General features: G+C 42.5%; 1 protein-coding gene across 1 annotated transcript in view; it reads left to right on the forward strand.

Annotated features, from left to right (window-relative positions):
* Positions 1 to 18,178, forward strand: part of ATP10A (ATPase phospholipid transporting 10A (putative)) — a 1,517,068-nt gene that overhangs the window by 343,915 nt on the left and 1,154,975 nt on the right. The gene's annotated exons all lie outside the window — the stretch shown is intronic.

The following is an 18,178-nucleotide window of genomic DNA, read 5'->3' on the forward strand; positions in this document are numbered from 1 at the left end:
GCTCCTTTAGTTAATAAAAACACAGTAGTTAAGTGCTTTCATCCCTCTCATAGGGACTTCTTCAGCTGAAGAAGTCCCTATGAAAGGGATGAAAGCACTTAACTACTGTGTTTTTATTCAGTAAAGGAGTGTTTTCTGCAAGAGGACTTTGCTGATGTTCTTCGTGTTTCACTGTTGCAGTCATTACATTTGGGTAATCTGCTGGCAGGTTGCCCTCAGTCAGCCTGATTAAGAAAGTCTTGGGTCTTGCTTCATTTGCTGTCCCTTCTTCCATGACGTCAGGTCATCAGGGGTATAAAACATACAGCCAACGCCATTACATCAGTCTTTCTTGGCATGCGGAGCCCGAAGCAGAAGCAGTTCGCAAGTGCCGGTCGGCCGACTCCTGAAATTTTCGTTTTCGAGTTTCAGAACCGAAGTCTTCAACTAAAAACTAAGTACCCCGTTGGGGAAACTTTTTTTTGCTCCTTACTCCTTACCGATGTCAGTAAAAGTTAATAATTGCATTACCTGTGGGAAGCAAATATCTCATAAGGATTTTCATTTGTACTGTATTCCTTGTCTAAGCCCTGACCACAACGTGCCTTGCTGTCAGTTTTGTGCTAAATGTAATCAACGCACAATTAAATGTTGGTATATTTTTGCTTCTAAATATTTTGGCTCAATATTTAATTATCCAGAAATGTTGTTGGTTAGCAATCCGACTACCGGAATACCTAAAAAAACGCAAAAAAAAAAAAAGACAGAGACAGACCGTCGAGGTCCAAAACCGATGACGACGCTTCTCCTAAGCCAGCCACCGGTTCGCCAGTACTCAGTGAGGTGCTTTCGCAGCCCCTGATACCTGCTACTTATGATTCGCAGGCCTCTACTAATGATTCGCAGGCCTCTACTGAGACCCATTCGGAGTCCGGTTTGCCGCAAGATGCTTCAATTATGGAACCCGTGGATGTCTCTACCTTAGATGGGTCCGGAGCCGCTGTGCAGGCACCAGCTTCTGAGGGTGTTTTCCGGCCTACAGATTTGTATATTAGACCAATGTCATCTTCAAAACTAAGGCCAAAATCTAAAAAACTGACACCTGGGCCACATGTGCAGGCCCCTATGCCTAAAAAACAAATGATCAAAATGGCTGAAAATGTAATTCTTCTGATCACGGGTAGCCAACCTCCTCCTTCTAAGAGGCCTAGGCAAGACATTGATTATGAATCTTCTGACCAGGATTTAATTTCTTCTGACTCTTCTAATGAACAGGATTTGTCTATTCCTACTTATGAGGACTCTGATGCAGAGGATTCCATTTCCTTCTGCCTTTCCCCCTGAGGATTTTTCTTTTGGGGAAACTTTACATGCCTTAAGGGAATATTTCCACTGGGAAAAGTCAGGATTTCTCTGAATGTAAAAAGAGACTTGGGGATTTTCTTCTACTTCCTCAGCATAGGCCTTTGGCTATACCTCCTGTTCTAGACATTGTTGATGATGTTTTTTCAGAATCGAATATGACTCCTGATTCTCTGCCTCCGGCTCCTTGTAAGCCAGACAGATACTACAAGGTTCCTGACTCCCACAAATTCCTTTTCAAAAACCCTATTGCTGATCCTGAAACCATTTCTCAGGGTCCCAAGGGCATTAAGGCTTCTACTGCCAAAAATCCTACCCCTTCTTATAGAGATTCCAGGGAGCTAGATAGATGGGGTAAGAAGGTTTACACGTCTGCAACCTTGGCAATCAGGGCTTTGAACTGTCAATTTCATATGCTTAAATATCAACAGCATATCATGGGACTATTTAAACAGAAAATGATGTTAATCTCTGACTGTGTGGAAAATAAAGAATTGCAGGATTTATTGCATTCAGCTGAACAAGTTGGAAAACATACTTTGCAATGTTGTTTTGATTCCTTGGAAGCCTCTTGCAGGGCTGTTGTAACTAGATCTGTGCTAAGAAGGCATGATTGGCGCAAAGACCAATCTCTGCCTGACCATGTTAAAGCAAAATTGTTGGATGCTCCTTTACAATAGGACCGTCTCTTTGGTAATAAGGCTGAAGAAGTTTTAAAAAAGACGGAAGATAAAGCTAAATCTATGCAAACTGTGAAAGATTTCTTACAAGTGCAGCCATCCAGATTTAGTAGGCACTGGACTACTAAGAACTGGTCCTTTCCAGTCCCTTTGAGAGCCGCTCAAGTCAAATCCAGACATTCTAAAGGCTCCAAGTTTCAGTCATAAGGAACTTTTAGAACAAAACAATGGGGTGCCTCCACCTCCAAATCTGGAAGCAACAAGACACCTCCCTATGGTAAACAGTCTTAATGACTTAACTCTACAATCACCAAGTACTTACCTCTTAGCCACCCCTTTGGGGGGAAAGTTAGCACTTCATGCATGAAACTGGCAACTGATTACCCAGGAGAAATGGGTTTTAAATATAGTATCCCAGGGATACAGATTTCACTTCCACACACTGCCAATCCCAAACGGATGGCCAGATCTGCCCCCAAATCAGTGGGCAGAGGCCCAGAAACAAGTTTTGTCCCTCATGGACATGAGGGCTATTCAATCAGTACCAGAAGAGGAAAAGGGACAAGGTTTCTATTCCAGACTTTTCCTGGTATCCAGAAAAGACAAATCTTGGCATCCAATTCTGGACTTATCCACTCTAAACACATTTCTGGGCATTCCAAAATTCAAGATGATGACTCTTCAACAGTTACTACCTATGCTAGGCAAAGATGCCTAGCTGGTAAATCTAGACTTAAAAGAGGCTTACCTGCATATCCCAATCTGGGAATCTTGCAGAAGATACTTGCGCTTCAAAGCAGGCTACTTGCATTACCAGTTCTCTGCACTGCCCTTTGGCTTATCTACTGCGCCAAGGGTCTTCACAAAGTGCCTGGCACCAGTAATTGCATTTTGCAGGCAAAGAAATATTCAAATATATCCATACCTGGACGATTGTCTAATTCAGGCAGAAAGCAAGGACATTCTTCTAAAGCATCTGGCATTTGTAAAAAGGGTTCTAACTTGTCTAGGGTACACCATAAATGAAAAGAAATCACAACTGGTTCCCTATCAAAAAAATTACATTCCTGGGTGCAGGCTTGAATACAACTGCCCAGATGACTTACCTTATGCCAGAAAAGCAAATTCAGTTGATGACTTACTTCAAACAGGTGGCCACAAAAACCTTGCTATCTGCAAGACAAATACTGCAAGCCTTGGGGTTCATGGCCTCCTGCATTCTTCTAATTCCATATGCAAGACTGCATATGAGGAAACTTCAGTGCTACTTAAAAAGTTTATGGAGTCAACATTGTCACAGCCTGGAAACGATGATTCCTATTATACCTTGCCTGCAACTGGAGTTCCTATGGTGGGCAGAGGCCTGCCACCAAAACAAGGGACTGCCATTCACTCCACCCCCTGCCGCCCAAACCTAACAACAGACACATCAGACTATGCTTGAGGGGCTCAACTGGCAGGGAAGTGCATTCACAGCAAATGGAGCCCAAATCAAATGCACCTACATGTCAATCAGAAAGAGATGCTAGCTGTACAGAATGCTCTAACAGCCTTCAAGGACTACTTTCATCCAGGACAACTAATGTTAAAGACAGACAACACCACAGTTATGTGGTACATAAACAAGCAGGGGGGTACTCATTCCTACCCCCTTTGCAGACTAGCTATGGCATTGTGGAACACTGCCTTGACATATCAGATACAACTACAAGCTCAATTCCTGCCAGGAAAGCTAAATACTTTGGCAGACAAACTAAGCAGAAATCTTATGGACTCACACAAATGGAAACTGGAACCACAAGTTTTCAACATGTTGACACGCAAATCAGGGAACTCAGACATAGATCTTTGTGCTTCACCCCGGAACTATCAATTGGACAAATTCTGCACAAGAATTCATCACAAAAAAAGCTTGGAACGTGGATGCTCTATCATTCAGCTGCAAAAACCTATCAGTCTATGCTTTTCCCCCCTCTGCCTTTGCTCTCCAAAGTTCTACCAAAAGTCAAACAGGGCAAACCAAAAATGATTCTGATTGCTCTAGACTGGCCTCGCCAACACTGGTGCCCACTCCTGCGCAGTGTGTCACACCTTCCTCCGTGGCACCTGCCTCCAACACCTTACCTACTGTCTCAACAGAACTACCAAATTCTGCACACTCCGCTCCAAACTTTGAATCTTGCAGCGTGGCTAATCAACTAATTTCACCCTTGTCATCCCTCAGCAAACCAGTGATGGATGTCATTTTGGAGGCTAGAAGGCCTAGTACTAGAAAGTCTTATGCTGACAAATGGAAAAGATTCTGTGCCTGGAACGAATCACAAGGAATAAGCACAGCAATGCCCAATATTCCTCAAATTCTGCAATACTTAACTGAGATGCTTCACAAGGGCCTTTTTCTTCCATAAAAATCCATGCCTCTGGCATTTCAGCTCATTACAACACAGAACCTCCCCTCTTCTTGCATCCTCTGCTAAAGCAGTATCTCAGAGGGGCCAAAAATTTAAGACCTCCCAGAAGAGCACCAACTCCTGCATTGGACTTCAATTTTGTTTTGGAAAAGCTCACTCTCCCTCCTTTTGAGCCAGCTGCTACTGCAGACCTAAAATTTATCTCCTGGAAAACAGCTTTCCTTTTAGCAGTCACTTCAGCTAGAAGGATTTCAGAATTACAGGCTCTTATGGCAGTGGAGCCTTTCATTATTTTTCATCCGGACAGGGTGGCTCTCAGGACCAATCCATCTTTCATGCCTAAGGTGGTATCCAGTGTGGCTCTTAATCAGACCATTAATCTGCCAACTTTCTTCCCCAATCCACAGAACAAGGGTGAGCAGATTCTGTATTCATTGGATGTACACAGACAACTTAGATTCTACTTAAACAGGACGAAATCTCTAAGAAAGTCTGAACTACTATTGGTGGCATTTGCTGCAGGGGCAGAGGGAAAGGCTATTTCAAAGCAGACTATTTCCAAATGGATAAGCCATTGTATTTGTTTCTGCTCTATGCACCATGGTAAACCTATCCCCAAGGGGATCAGATCTCATTCCTCCAGGGCTGCATCTACTTCTGCAGCCTTTCTCAGGGGGGTTCCTACCAAAGACATTCTAGAAGCTGCTACCTGGAGCTCAGTTCATACTTTCACCAAACACTACCATTTACCTCTCTTCTCTAAATCCAGAGCTGGCTTTGCCACTGCTGTCCTGCAGGGCCTTATAGCTGCTCCTAATGCTGTATAAATCCATCCTCCCAACCATAGCTTTGGGATTCTACCCAAATGTAATGACTGCAACAGTGAAACATGAAGAACATAGTACAGTTGTGTACACTTACCATAAATGTAGATGTTCAAGTGTATTCACTGTTGCAGTCCTAGTTACCCTCCCTCCAGCCCCCTGTTTTTCTCTTACTATACCTCGCCTTTCTTTTACTATCCTTAAAAGCCTTTTTGGGTGTATTTGCTTTTGTTTGGATGTATATTTTTTGTGTTTTAAATTATATACTAATATATATATATATATATATATATATATATATATATATATATATATTGCTCCCTTTTGGAGGGCATCTGACATCTGAGGCAAGAAAAACTGATGTAATGTCGTCGGCTGCATGTTTTATACCCCTGATGACCTGACGTCATGGAAGAAGGGACAGCAACCGACGCAGGACCCAAGACTTTGTTAATCAGGCTGATTGAGGGCAACCTGCCAGCAGATTACCCAAATGTAATGACTGCAACAGTGAATACACTTGAACATCTACATTTATGGTAAGTGTACACAAGTGTACTTTCTTCCTCCCTTTTGGTTACCTGGTTTGTGGACATTTTCAGTTGAATGTCAGGACTATCCTCAGTCAAAAAAGAGACTCAGGGAATTCTTAGATTTACCACAGCACAGACTCCTGTCCTGAATGTTGTTGTTGATGTTTTTATGGAATCCAGTTTGACTCCTGACACCCTTCTTCCTGCTCCCAGGAAACCTGCTACCCAGAGGTCATCTCTCAAGGACCTAAAGGAATTAAAGCAACCCCCCCCCCCCAGACAGGGATTCCCGAGCTTTAGACAGCTGGGGTAAAAAAGTATACACCTCTGCTACTCTTGCTATTAGAGCACTAAATTGTAAGTTTCACATGCTGAAATCTCATCAGCATACCATGGAACTCCTCAAACAAAGAATATCTTCCTTTCCTGCCTGTGCAGAAAATAAAGAATTACAAGAGCTTATGCATTCTGCAAGCCAAGTTACTAAGCACACCTTGCAATGTGACTTTGATGCCCTAGAAGCATCTTGCCAGGGCAGCAGTCACTGGTTCTGTCCTTAGAAGGCATACTTGGCTTAAGAAGCAGATCTTGCCAGACCATGTCAGATCAAAATTATTGGACGCACCATTGAACAAAGACAATTTGTTTGGCAGCAAGGCAGAGGAGGTCTTAAAAAAAGATGGAAGAAAAAGATAAATCTATGCAGACAGTTAAAGATTTTTACAGGTCCAGCCTCTGAGGTTCAGTAGGCATTGTCCCTCCAAGCATTGGTCCTTTCCGGCCCCCTACAGGCCAGCTCAGCCCAGACCCAGGGAAAGCAGACCCCCCAGACAGCAGCCCCAGGGAATGCAGAGATCTAAACAATGGAGTTCCTCCTCTTCAAAAACAGGGACTGCTAAGCCACCCCCTTATGGTAAGAACTCACAATGACTTTACACCTCCACCCCTTACCTCTGCCCACCTGCTTATGCCCGTAGGAGGAAAACTCTCCTTCCATGCAAACAACTGGGCCTGTATTACCAGTGACCGATGTATCCTCAACATAGTGTCCCAGGGATACAAATTTTATTTCCACACTCTGCCAAATCCAAAAGGGTTCCCAGATCTTCCTTCAAACCAGTGGGCAGAGGTGAAAAAGTCCTTTCCCTGCTCTCCATGACGGCAATACAGCATGTTCCTGCAGACCAGATAGGACAAGGTTTTTATTCCAGACTCTTTCTGGTACCCAGAAAAGAGGGCACCTGGCACCCAATCCTCGACCTATCCATTCTAAATATCTTTCTGGTGATACCAAAATTCAAAATGCTCACCTTCCAGCAGCTTCTTCCTATGCTTTCCAAGGATGATTGGTTAGCCACCCTAGACCTAAAAGAAGCCTACTTACACATCCCAATCAGGGAATCTTGCAGGAAATATTTATTTATGTATTTATACATTTGTTAACCGGGTTAGTCTGACTGGGTTCTTAGAAGCCTTTTTTCAGCAGAGACCCGGGAAGAAAAGCTCCCAAAAAAAAAAAGTTTAAGTAAACAAATAAGAACAAAAATAAACTCAGATTACATTTTAAGTATACATACTGCTGAAATAATTATATAACATGCAATAAAGGAATATATAGACTGGATAGAAATACAATGCATATGTGGAAATTTTCACGTAGTATGGCAAGAAACTTAGCAGAAATATGGTAAGACTAAGGTCAATACACTGCTGAACTAAGGTACTAGGCATGAAGTAAGTAAATATACAGATAAAGCTGTGTGAAGTTTGGAAGTTAATAAATAAATTAAAGAATAGTAATAAGGGATTATGGGAATGGAGTGTAACATGAGCTAATTAGTATGGAATATGACGGAAGAAAATGTGTAGGTAGTAAGAGAGAGAGAGCTAGAAGAGATACAGTTAAGTTAGGTTATCCCTGAATGTTTTTTGGATATTAGTTTAGAGCATGAACATATCCAATTTGATAGGAAAAAAAATTTAAGCTGTTTCTTGAAGGCATTTTTGTCCTTAAGTAGTCTAAGGGCTAAAGGGAGTGTATTCCAATTTTTTGCAACTGAGTGACAATAGAGTATTTTCCCAAAGGTTTTGTTTGGCTTATGAACTTCAAGAAAGTATTGATTAGTACTTCGTAGTGGGCATTGAGGAGTATTAATTGTCAGAGAATTTGCAAGGGATGGGCAGGATTTAGGATTATTTAGTATATTGCAGGCTGTAAGGAGTTGGGATTGAGGCAGTAAGTTGGAAAATTCAGGCCAGTGTAAAGCCTTTAATGAGAGGCAGTGATGGGATTTGTAAGGCTGATTTGCAGCAAATCTGGCTACTTTGTTATATGTGGTTTCTAGTTTGGTGATTAAGTTACTCTTAGATGGGTAAGAATAGGTGAAGCATAGAGCAGGGATGGTAGAAGCAGAGATTGGGCAAGGAATGGCCTGCATGTACAGGGAAGAAAGTTTTTGTGACAGTAAAGCAGACCTAATTTTGGTGGGTATTTTTATTGAGTTATGAATGTGATGGTTGATTTTAAGTTCATCATCAATTATTGCTCCAAGGAGTATTGTTTGGGTGTCAACAGAAATTTAGTTCCATTAAGGGATGTTACGGAAAAGTTCTGTTTTGCATGTTCCAGATTTTTAGGCAGGAAAAGTAGTAGCTTAGTTTTGCTCGCATTTAGCAGGAGTTGGTTGGATTGTAGCCAGTTTTCAACTGAGTGGAGCGAGTTTTGTGTAAGGGATTGAAGGTTTTCTATGTTGTCAGCAGAGTTGATGATGGTCGAGTCATCAGCATACTGAATAAGATCATTGGTAAATACATTGAAGAGGAGAGGGCCCAATATTGATCCTTGTGGGACCCCTTTCTAACTCCTAGAAAGGGGGAGTAGGAAGAGTTCCATCTAACAGCCTGGTGTCTATTAGTGAGGTAATCACAGAACCAGGAGGTGGTGGAGTTTGAGAAGCCTAGGTTGCAGAGTTTATGGTGAAGTATGGTATGAGATACGGTGTCAAATGCTTTCAACAGGTCCAGAAAGAGGGCTGATGCTATTTTGCTGTTATCCCTGACTTGAGCAATGTTATTAGTAAAGGATACAAAAGCGATAGCTGTGCTATGTGTAGGACGGAAGCCATATTGAGTTGGTGTGAGTAGGTTTACTTGTAGCAGATGATTAAGTACTTGCTTATGGATACACTTTTCCAGTATTTTGGAGAGGAGACAGTATGGTAATTGGTCTGAAATTGGTTGGCTCAGTAGAGTTTCCTGCTTTATGAAGAGGTACTACAAAGAATTTCATCCAAATTTCAGGGACTTTGCCTTCTTTTATGGATTTATTAATCAGGATAGATATGGGGTAAGCTAGAGATGTAGCTGCATGTTTAAGGAATAATGGAGGAAGGATATCAGCTGAGGGGGAACCAGGTTTTACATTAAGAGCAGCTTGATATATGAGGTGGGAGCAGGTGATGATGAGAATGAGAGTGAGGGTGAGAGAGGTAAATCAGAGTTGGATGACGTTGTAGATGGATTGAGAGGTGCAGGTGGAGAAGTTAGTTACAGTTAAGTTTTCAATGGTTTCAATGAAGAACTTATTAAGTACATTTCAGGGCAGGATCTATGCACTTTCCATTCTTTGCGCTTCACTTTGGCTTATCCACTGCTCCCAGAGTTTTCACAAAATGCCAGGCTCTAGCCATTGCTTTTTACAGACAAAGAAATATTCAAATTTACCCCTACTTAGATGATTGCCTGATTCAGGCAGACAGTCAGGAAACGCTGTTACAGCACCTAACCTTTGTAAGGGACCTACTGACCTCCCTGAGGTATACTGTCAACGAAAAGAAATCAAAACTAGTACCCACACAAAACATTGTATTCATGGGAGCAAGCCTGGACACAGCATCCCAGATGGCATTCCTTACTCCAGAAAAACAAGCCTACCTGACAGGCTACTTCTCTCTACTAGCCACCAGAACCCAGTTATCCGCAAGGAAAATCCTGCAAGCTCTAGAGTTCATGGCCTCCTGCATTCTAATTATTCCATATGCCAGACTGCATATGACGAAACTACAGTGGTACCTAAAAAGCTCTTGATGTCAACACTCTCAAGATCTGGAAACTATCATACCAATGATACCTTGTCTAAGGAAAGATTTTCTTTGGTGGGCAGCAGCATGCAACCACAACCAGGACTTCCCTTTTCACAGCCCCACGTCACCCAGACCCTAACCACAGATGCATCAGACTATGCCTGGGGTGCACACCTGGACAGCAGGCGCATTCAGGGCCATTGGAGCCCAAATCAAATACAGCTGCACATCAGCCAAAAAGAGGTGCTAGCTGTTCAGCATGCCCTGACAGCTTTCAGACACCTACTCTCCCTGGGGCCTCTACTGATCAAAACAGACATCACCACAGTGATATGGTATATCAACAAGCAAGAAGAGACTCACTCTTATCCTCTCTGCAGACTCGCTATGACCCTTTGGCAAACGGCCTCAGCCATGCAACTACACCTGCTAGTACAATTCCTGCCAGGCTCCCTAAACTTTCTGGCAGACAACTTAAACCGAATCCTGCTAGACCCTCATGAGTGGCAGCTAGACCACAGAACCTTCACCCTTGTAACCCAGAAATGGGGCACCCCGAAGGTGGATCTCTTTGCCTCCCACTCCAATCATCAACTCAGCAAATTCTGCACCACAGAACCTCACAGCAAAGCCTGGAAAGTGGATGCTGTATCCTTCCAGTGGGTAAACCTCTCGGCCTATGCATTTCCCCCTCTGCCACTCATATCAAGGGGACTGCTTAAAATAAGGGGGGAAAAACCAAGGGCAATCCTGATTGCCCCAAACTGGCCATGCCAGCACTGGCCCCCACTGCTGTGCAGCCTGTCACCCCCTGCCACCATGGAATCTACCCCAGATCCCAACACTCTTGACCCAAAAGAATGGAGAATTCATGCATCCCCAATTGCAGACCCTCAACCTGGCAGCCTGGCTTATTCCCTGACCTCTCCTCAAGCTGGCAGCCTAAGCAAACAAGTCCTAGATGTTATACATGCGGCCAGACACCCCAGCTCTAGAATATCCTATGCTGACAGGTGGAAAAGGTTTTGCACCTGGATCCAGGCTAAGGGATCCGAAACAACACAGCCCTCCTTACTTCTCATCCTGGATTACCTAGCAGACCTACTACACAGAGGTCTATCCTTCTCTTCTATTAAAATTCATGCCTTTGCCATCTCTGCTCATTACAGCACAGAGCCACCTCTCTTCTCACACCCTCTCATCAAACAGTTCCTAAGAGAGGCTAACAACTTAAGGCCACCCAGAAGAGCTCCTACCCCAGCTTGGGACCTTAACTCTGTGTTGGAAAAGCTCACCCTACCCTCCTTTGAACCTGCAGCTTCAGCAGAGTTAAAATTCCTCTCTTGGAAAACAGCCTTGCTTCTGGCCATCACTTCAACTAGAAGAGTTTCAGAGCTACAAGCACTCATGGCTATAGAGCCCTTCATCATTTCCCATGCTGACAGGGTCTCCCTCAGGACTAACCCATCCTTCATGCCTAAAGTGGTGTCCAGTGTGGCTCTCAACCAATCCATTCATTTGCCCACCTTTTTCCCTAACCCACAAAACAAGGGGAAAGGATTATGCACTCTCTAGATGTGCACAGACAGCTCAGATTCTATCTGGCTAGGACTAAATCTTTTAGAAAACTGACCAATTTCTAGTCAGCTTCACAGCAGGGGCAGAGGGAAAGGTCATATCCAAACAAACAATCTCCAAATGGATAGCACACTGCATCCATTTCTGCTACAAATAGCATGGGAAACAGCCCCCAAAGGGGGTCAGGACACATTCTACCAGGGCAACCTCCACCTCTGCAGCTTTTCTCTGGGGGGTCCCCACCAGGGACATCCTGGAGGCTGCAACATGGACTTCTGTTCATATCTTCACCAAGCATTACCACCTGCCTATCTTCTCCAAATCCAGGGCAGGCTTTGCCACCGCAGTCTTGCAGGGCATCCTAGCCAGCCCCCAGTCTTCTTGACTGCCTCCACCCTTTTCTTCAGCTTTGGGAATCAACCCAAATGTGATGACTGCAACAGTGAAACACAAAGAACATAGTACAGTCGTGTACACTTACCATAAATATAGATGTTCGAGTGTATTCACTGTTGCATTCCTGGTTTCCCCCCCTCCATCCCCCTTGTCTCTCTCTCTATCTCTTCCTCTCTCCTTACAAGGAATTTTTGGTATTTACTTTCTACTGGTGGTGTTCTTCCACCATAACCTAGCTCTCTATTTGGGGTCTCCTGACAGCTGAGGCAAGAAAAACTGACGTAATGGTGTTGGCTACCTGATTTTATACCACTGATGACCTGACATCAGTCCTGGAGCGACAGCAACCGATGCAGAAATATTAAGCCTCTGATATTTGGGCCAACTGAGGGCTACCCCTGGCAGGATAACTCAAATGTGATGACTGCAACAGTGAATACACTTGAACATCTACATTTATGGTAAGTGTACACAACTATACTTTCTCCTAAGCCACTGCTGTGCTCAGTACTGATGGTGACTGCAAAGTCATCATTTCTTTTCAGATCTCCTTCTCCTTGACTCAGGTTCTTTCTGCCATTCTGTGGATTTGTGGGTCTTGTCACAACCTTGAGAAGGGTTTCCTGATGTAGTCCTTAATCTCATATGTGTTGCATTATGTATGTGCCCATTTCAGACCTGCTCTGGTCTAAAGACATTAAAGTCCATAGTAGAAGTATCTCCTTATCAGTCTCATCAAGCTGTGGATTCTGTCTCTAGATCATGTCCTAGAAGCACTACTGGGGCCCAAGCAACATCTTGTGAGACCTGGCTGTTGGCCCTTAGTATGATACCTGCATGGATTGAGGGGGGAGACTCACTCTTACTCTCATTGCATGACATGATCCATATGTGGGAATAAATCATCTGCTTGGACATTTGTTGGGTCTCTCTATCCTGGGAAGAATCAGGTGGTTTGGCAGACACAATGAGTTGCACTGAAACCTACAATGAAGCTTCAATGAGACCCTGTTTGCCATCTGCAAAAATACATTTCTAACCAAGTTCTGCTTCCTGTAGTAGGGCAATAGATAGTGGATAGTGGATGTGGCCTTGGTGGAATAGAGATGAAATTCCATAACAGAGTTCCACGTTTCCTTTCATCCTTTGTATAATGGCAAAATTCTGCACATGAAGACTCTTTTCACCTTCAAGTGATGGTCTAGCAAAGCTTAGCTGCAGGTCCTTCAGATCTTAGCACCTCCAGAAATTGTTCCTGTATGTGTTTTAGGTAATCTGGCCCAGGAGTAAGATAATGGTTTCCACCTGAAAGTTGGACTTCAGCTGTAGTTTATATTCAGCTACCAGATTCCTAGGGATCTTAAAGGTGTTATAGGCTGCAAGGATGTCTTCCACTGTAGCCACCTACAAGGCCAAGATGAACATTTTCAGTCTAGGCTGAAAGATAATACATTCCTTTTCAGTCTTTAAATCTTCATGTTTGTGTAGTCTATCTCATACATTCTGTTGACCTAAGCTTCTGCCATCATTGGGAATTTTCCCTGTACCTCACTGTAGTGCAATCTTGAAGTTGGTATATTTAATTAGGGAAGAGTGTGGGGGGAGCAGCTCTCTACCTGGGTGGGTTTTAAATTTCATGAATTTTGTGACACTCATTAGGTTGTCCAAGCATTTTTTTTCCCCAGGGAAAAAAATTGCTTAAGTTAATGTTCAGTAGATTAAGACTTTGGTGAATAGGGTTCAACAAAAGGTATTCAAATACGGTTTTCTCTGAAGTGATATAGACCCACCCAATTTGGCCCTGTCATAGGGAGGTCTTGCTTGCTCAATCTGGTGAAGTTCTTCAAGAAAGTTACCAGGGCCATGGATGAAGATAAATTAGTACACACTGCTTATCTAGACCAGGCCAAAGCTTTTGACACACTCTCCAACTTGGGGATCATAGATAAACTTAAAGCAATAGGCATAAACCCTTACATCATCAAGTGGATAGCAAACTGGCTCACTGACAGGACACATGTCCGGATAGGTAAATCCACTTTCAATAAGTAACCCATTACTATTTGTGTCCCACAGGACTCAGTGTTAGTGCACCTCTTCTTTGGTATATACTTCTGTGAAGTAAAGGCCAATGTTGGGCGCCTCTGACTCACCAAGTTCGCTGATGGCTGTAAGCTGCGAGCAACCATCCAATCCACAAATGATGTTGACATCCTACAAACAGGCCTAAAAATGACAAATAACTTGTGCTAAAACCATGGTCTAAGACTAACTGCTAAAAAATGTGCAGTCATACCCTTCAGTAAATCTGATATCTATGGAAATTATAATATTGATGGTAGACCAGGTGGTGAGGGACCTAGGAACATAGATGTATAGTAACCTGAACTTTGACTACCAGGTAGCTACTGTAGTGAGGAAATTCTTCTGTATGGCTCAACTTACAAGTAAAGCCATGGTATCAAGGTCAAAGAAAGTCATAGTGCCATTGTACTCCGCCCTCATCAGTCCCATAATTGTGGACAATGCTACCTTCTGCATGTACCTAACCATGTTCTTACACCAAATGGAGTGGCCCAGAGGTTTGTCACTAAAAAAAAAAAAGAAAATGCAAAGTGTAAGACATGTGTCTTGTGCAGACGGACTAAAGGCCCTCTCCCTTTACTCCTCCTATAGACAGGGGCAGTCTGTAAAATGACTCAGGGCTCCAACACACAAAAACCCACTACCCCAATACTATCCCATCCATATCTCTGGAATTAAGATATAATATTGTCCTATCCTGAGTGTTATTGGCTAGGCTTATAAAGGCTTTTGCACCATTAGCCTAGTAATCACCTATGAACCTATGATGTGACAGCCTGTCTTCCTCACCAGGAAAGCAAACTGTAAAGTGGTAGTCCATAGAAAGCTAGAAACAAGGTGCACTGGTCAAATCATTTAGACTGGACCATCTAGGTTAGAAGATCGAGGAGATGACCTGGAAGAAGAGGAGGACTGGGCATCAGGAGTCCATGGTCCATGAGACAGTAGCTCCTTCAATTCTGATGTGTGTGTGTGTGTGTGTGGGGGGGGGGGGGGGCAGAAATTAAAATAACTGGATAGCCAAAATATAAGAATTGATTTAACAAGGAAGCTAAATACTTGTGCACAAGTAATGTGTTGAGTAGAAGCTGTTAAGTATTGCGCACACCCACGTTGATGTATTAAGTATTACGCACTCCCACGTGGATGTATTAAGTATTACACACTCTCACATGGATGTATTAAGTATTACGCACTCCCATGTGGATGTATTGTACTGCTGTTATTGTTCCCATTACTTAACCCTCAGACTTTAAGTAAAATGCAGCGATGCGTGATGCAAGTGCACTGTCTTGCTGATTTCACATTTGATGTCCATCATTTAGTTATTTAGTGCAACACCGTTAGACTTGTGTCATTGTATAATAATTGTGTGAATACTTTTATGTCTTAGTGCAGCACAAGTAGGTTTTACTGATTGCTGTAGGTTTAGTTCTATTTATTTGTGTGTGCAGTAGATGTTTCAACATAGGTACTGGCATCAAAACAGCATTCTTACAGCTTACAGACATTAATGACTTATGATTCAAGCAAGAAAAAAGCTTGGAAAATCTGAACTTTCCTGAAACAGTGCCTCCCTTGTTGCTTTCTAAATGTAACAGATGTGAGCTGGCTTGGCTTTATAAAAATCATTTGGAAAGTTAGAATTTGTAAGTTCTCAAGAAAGGTAGTCATCCTGTTCCTGCTAGGCATGTTTATATTTAGTGCATGTAATGTGGATGCATGTCTGCGTACGTATACGTGGACACACACAAACATGTGTGTGCGTTAGGGTCTGCTCATTTACCACTTATTTGTTGTTTACTTTTCATATTCATTCTGGTCTCAGCAACAACCAAATGCTGAACTCCCACACCTCTCCTTGTGTTTTTACTAAACGCTAATTTCATTCCTGAAGCACTTTTCTAATTTTACTGGCTAATGGTGGCCAGGTAACAGTTGGTCTTTGATTTACTAGAAGAGTATGGAATAATAGGGTAACAAACCTGTTGTGCAGGTCAGCCTTCCCACTTTAGTGCCACAGCACAGCTGCTGTAACCTCAGAGACCCCCCCACCTCTATTTACATTGGTTCCATACACTAGATCGAATTTTCACTAATTCGAAATAGTGCATGGAATGCTCACTGCAGTGAAAGTGCACTTATGCGAAGTTCAGTGCAATGAATGGGTGTTGTACTGAACTTCCATGCAGTACTCACGGACCTTAGGGTTAGGGCATGGGTCACAGTAAGGGGATAACCCGTAGCTACGGGCTATCCCCTTACCATGACCCGTGCCCTAACCCTAAGGTCCATGACAACTGCAGCGCAGTGAAGGACATAGCAATGTCCTCCACTATGGTGCGATAGTCATGAACTTTAGAGTTAGGTCATGGGTTAGGGTAAGGGGATAGCTTTACTAACTATTCCCTTACCCTAACCCGTGCCCTAACCATAAGGTCCGTGACTATCGCACCATAGTGGAGGACATAGCTTGTTTTTTTATGTCCTCCACTGTGCTGTGGTGTTTTCGGTGAAGTGCACTTACACAAAAATTCACTTTCGTTAAAGTGAACTTCCGCATAAGTGAGGCTTCCTACTACAAGTTCAAAGTAGTGAACATTCGTTATTGTAATAGGAATCCATTTATATATATGATGGCCTGACAGGGACACTATGTTTGAAGAAAACACTTGTACAGGCAGATGCTAGGAAATTGTCTTTCAGTGGCATTCTGTCAAATTATTGGAAAATGCCCCTTCCAATTTCCCTCATGACCTCCTGGATGAACCACAGTTTCGTCCTTCCATCACAGTTGTATAGCTCACTTACTAATTTATTTTTTGTTTAGCTATTTTATTTGTTGGGTGATCTATTTGAAATTTGTTTCCTTTGTATAGGTTTATGTATTGTCAATTTATGGGAAAGTCTCACTGGGCAATAACCAGTTTTCAGTGGAAACTTGGAGAGAAAAGCTACACCATAGTACATGAAAGTGAAACAGTAGAATATAACAAATACAAACATTTCATATGGATTGTCATTTTTACAAGTATAATATAAAAGCTGTAAAGGTTGTAATTTTTGCAAGTATAATGCAGTGCAATACAGAGTAACTAAAGAAATAGTAAGACTGTCTAGTGAAAGAACTAGGTTTAATTTGTTTAAATAAGGAGCAGAGAATTGAGAGAGATACAAACAAAGGTGAGATAAGGGAAAACACATGAAATCAAAGGAATAAAGAGAGTTACGGTGGTTAGCTGAGAAGATGATTATCAATAAGTTGACAAAGAGTGGCGGAGATGAGAGAGCATGAATATTGGTTAGTAATGAAAAAAAATATGTATACATCAGAAGAGAAAGTTTGTGTATAAAGTAAATAGAGAAAGATGTTAACACATTACAAGTGAATATTTGAAGGATATGTACTGTTGTAGCATAGCACGTAAGAATTTCAGTGCTGTAATAGGAGATGGTAGTAACGTACTGGTAAAGGGTAGTAGGTTATGTAGATCAGAGCATGTGTATGTACCTTTAAGAAGTATTTCCAGATGTAGCACATGCATATAAATACTGAGCATGTGCAGGCAGCAGTGCCATTTTAAGAAAACAGCCAGTGTTAACATGTACGAGTGAAGTAGTCAGTCTGTTTATAAGTTTATTTAAGTTTAAATTAGAAAGCCTCATTTCTGATGTTTGTGTGTAATAAAGCTGCTTGAACAGAACCCATGAATGTTCGTCTGTTTTATCCTGACCAGACGAGCAACAGGTCATAAAAATGAAAACCATTATAGCTGGATGAAGTGAGCGGAAAGGATGACAGCAAGAAAGCAGGATAAGAGATAAAATGGAGTTTAGAAGATGGAGACGGAGTGAAACAGAAAATTAATTGTATGATTTGACTAGCTGTACATAGTTATATCACACACGTATACATACAGAGAAAGGTGTGCATGTATTTGGCTGAGATTCATAGGTAGGTACTAGGCTATCTGCCCAAAGGCATTTGTAAGCCTAGCCAGAATGTGTTGGCTTTTGCCACCCCCTTAGATTAGTTCCCTGTGCCTCTGTTCAGCAGAGCCACTGAAGTGATCCCCGGGGTAAACTTTCTGTTTCCCATCCACTCATCAAGGTTTCTCTTGAAGAGTGTTAGTGAGGAGCTCTGCCTAATATAGATTGGAATCTTGTTCCAGAGCATGGGAAGTCTATGGGACAGGAATCTATCCCTGCAGCACTTGCTATTTATTGTTGTGGTGAGGTTTAGATCCC

The sequence above is a fragment of the Protopterus annectens genome, chromosome 6.part0 (assembly GCF_019279795.1).
Source record: "Protopterus annectens isolate FY-2018-M chromosome 6.part0, PAN1.0, whole genome shotgun sequence".
NCBI classification, from domain to species: Eukaryota; Metazoa; Chordata; order Ceratodontiformes; family Protopteridae; genus Protopterus; species Protopterus annectens.